This window comes from Gadus chalcogrammus, chromosome 4 (assembly GCF_026213295.1).
Source record: "Gadus chalcogrammus isolate NIFS_2021 chromosome 4, NIFS_Gcha_1.0, whole genome shotgun sequence".
Taxonomy (NCBI): domain Eukaryota; kingdom Metazoa; phylum Chordata; class Actinopteri; order Gadiformes; family Gadidae; genus Gadus; species Gadus chalcogrammus.
Genome location: NC_079415.1, coordinates 732555 through 736319, shown reverse-complemented (window position 1 = coordinate 736319; position 3765 = coordinate 732555).

Sequence of the window (3765 nt, the reverse complement as noted above, 5' to 3'; positions counted from 1 at the left end):
CTGTGTTCAATGGCCGCTTGTTATTAAGAAGTGACTGTGTGTTTCTAAAGGTCTTCACGACCAGGGCATCATGGGGATGTCTCTGGCGATGCTAAACAGAATCTGTGGCTACCTATCTTATTTGCACAGTGTGATGAGGTCAAACACACACACACACACACACACACACACACACACACACACACACACACACACACACACACACACACACACACACACACACACACACACACATACACACACACGGCTCCCCCGCTGTCCGGGCCAGTACGTAGGACTTTAAGCGACCGTAAGCGTGGATGATTAACCCGTTCCACTCATGTCTCTTTATGGGGACCCAGGAGTGGAGCGGGTGGGCGGGGGTCCGCCCCTACGGTGAACCAAGAGCCTGAGTGTGCAGAGGCACACACACACAGAGACACACCCCTGTACACGCATTCCACCTTAACCGGAGCTGGGAGGCGACAGAGCCCCTTCACCCGCTGCTGTCGTCGACCGGGGCGATCAATGCTCGCTCTCCGGTGTTTGAGTTCATGTTCCGATTGATCCCGACTGTTTGATCAGGCTGACGACCGTGTGGCGTCCCCCTCGGGGGGTCTGATGAGCTCGGACTGGGACGGCCCGATGAGGAGCCCACCTGTGCGGTTGGCCCGTGTGTGGAGACGCGGAGGCTGCAGGTGGATCGGGGATCCGTCGTGTAGCGGTGGTCAGTGGCAGCGCTGCGTTCCTCTGTTGACTCAGCAGAGGGGTCCTGCTATAGGGAGCGTAGGTTAACCCCGTCACCACCAGGGGTTCGATTCCCGCCGGGGCCTCCCGATGTGTGCCCGTTCGATCTCAGGCGACGCTCCGGATCAAAGGGAGGGGTATGACGGCGAGTATGGGGGGATGTTTGCTGCCGCTGTCGGCGGCGCTGGCAGAGGAATGAGATCAATGGAGGGTTCTGCTGGTTTTTCTGAAGCACTCAAAACACATTATGTCGCCAGTCATGGGGGATCCATGAGGCCTTTATCTATCGGAGGACAAAAAAAGGATATTTCAAGATTTTAAATTGAATAAAACTCCAAGTTCATGAAGGGTGGTTTGTTTTTTACTGAACATGGTCCGTCATCAAGGCAGGAAGCTTAGCGTTAAGGTTATGCGACTCACAATGTTTGGGATTTGGGTTAGGGTTCCACATCCACATGTGTGCGGTTTGCCTTTAGGGGGTCCTTCGATGACTCAACCTGCTCCATTTAACATTGATCTATAAACAAAGTCTGTTCCGGCACTTTGGAAAGAAGAAGGTAGACGATACTGTAAAAGCGGTATTGTTTGGTTGTGAGTCCCGCTGGTTCTACGGCGTTCAGTCCTCGTTGACATAGTGTCTGGCTGCTAGCCCGCGACGCTACCAGCTATTATCCTGATTACACACAGAGCCTCTCGACAAACACACACACCGAATCAACGGCTTGACGTCTTAGATTACGGCCACTGATAAAACATATTTATAGTGCTAGCTATGTGACTTGCTGTACAAATGACATGAGCCGTTTCAGAACAGTTTGTCTCAGAGAGAGGTCTCTGGTTCTTTGGGCCTTCTGGTCTCTGGTTCTTTTGGCCTTTGGGTGTCTGGTTCTCTGGTTCTTTGGGTCTCTCTGGTTCTTTGAGCTACCTGAGGTGACACAAAGGATTTTCTTTATTTTCTACTGGTCACAAAATATCAATGCATGGTTGTGAAATGTTAATCTGTGGCCGCAACATATAACTTGGTGTCCTGTCCTCTACATAGTTATTCAGGGCCAGGGAATCCTCATTTGGGGGCGGCGGCATACTGATTTCGTGGCCATTGCGATTCAAGGTCTTAAAATGAGGATTGACTCGCCAAAAGGACGGACATGACATCATCATTCCATACCTTCTCATTTACATAATTAATAACACTTTTGGCGGCGAAAAACTGATTTCAATACAATGGAACAAGTATTATGAGGCCCCAGAAAAGTCTTTTGAGGCCACAAATACTTTTTTTGTTTATCCACAAATGTGGCAACCAATTAGCATTTGGTGGCCAGAGATGTGGTATTTGTGGCCACAAATTAATGAAAAAATCCTGAATGTCACCTCCGGGATCTGTAGGGAACGGTGTGAGGCTGAATGCATGTCTTTGTTCACTTTGACAGCATTTAATTTGCCCAGTGTTTTCTTTCTCCAATTTCTCTCTCGAGCTCACTCTTGGTCTCTCTCTCTCTCTCTCTCTCTCTCTCTCTCTCTCTCTCTCTCTCTCTCTCTCTCTCTCTCTCTCTCTCTCTCTCTCTCTCTCTCTCTCTCTCTCTCTCTCTCTCTCTGTCTGTCTGTCTGTCTGTCTGTCTGTCTGTCTGTCTGTCTGTCTGTCTGTCTGTCTGTCTGTCTGTCTGTCTGTCTGTCTGTCTGTCTGTCTGTCTGTCTGTCTGTCTGTCTGTCTGTCATACACACTCTCACACACTCTTTCATACACACTGTCTATCACAGCATCTCTGATCACTTAACTTCTTGCATAACATCCTCATTATTTATCGACGGCCCACCAGTGGGGAGGACTGTGACCGAGAACACCCAACCCTCGACGACTAATGGAACATAAACACTAGCTTGAGTGGAGATGTCCATTAGGACCCGGTGAAGGCTAGAAGAAGGATGCTAATCATCTTTCTAGCTAGCCCTGCCCTGACTGTGTTGTGCATAGTCTCTGTGAAATACATAATACCTCAAAAGAAGCAAAAACAAGTGAATGTTTCGATGTTATTACCAATGTTTGGTGTTTCTGTGATTTATTTTACATATTTGGTGGGGTTCCTGTCACTAATAGGACATCATAGCCAGGATGTTTGAGTGACGGATCATTCAGATAGTAAATGACTAACGACCAACACCTAAAGTTTCACCCACTACACACAATCGCTCTCTCCAGCAAAGCCCGTTTATGGCCGGTTTCTGTCTTTATGGCCACTCTGAGATTGCTTGAAAATGTAAGACCTACATAATAACGAAGGTGTGTCACAAATGAACGTCTCGTCTGTGATTAATGGGCTCGACTACGAGACGAGGTGGGGCAACCTGCCATTGTTACTCAATTGAAGCTGAAGTCCATGCTTGTCTTTGGGCAGCGACATGTCGGTCTCATTAGGTGCTTAATAACATAATTCATTAATATAACAGTCATTGAGATGATTCTGATGTCCATGGTCTGCGTTCAAAACTTGTTTGTCTATTAGCTGACTTTGAACACAACTGTTCTGTACAACTCAGGCAGATAATTTGATTATCCTTTAAAAATTATACAAATTGAAAATTGAAAACTCAAAGGCCTGGGGTGGGGGGGGAGGGGGGGGTTTGGTGGTGTCTGCCGGTGGTCTTAAGGCTGCGCTGTAGGTGACAAGTTGTTGGTGTTCAGGTGGGGCATCGCGGTCTCCCATTGGTCGTCTCCTTCCCACCGTGTGAAAGTACGCTGAGTCCTGCGTGTGTGTTTGTTTACTTTTGTTTCTGGCTTTTTGTTTCGACCAATTATTGCTTGTGGGGTTCGGATTTCAAGAACTTTTCTCACATTCCGTGCCATCAGATCATCATCCTCATCATCATCCTCATCATCCTCACTGTCTGTCTGGCTTTGTTTATGTCTCTTTCTAAGCCCCTTCTCCACATGGTGTGTGTGTGTGTGTGTGTGTGTGTGTGTGTGTGTGTGTGTGTGTGTGTGTGTGTGTGTGTGTGTGTGTGTGTGTGTGTGTGTGTGTGTGTGTGTGTGTGTGTGTG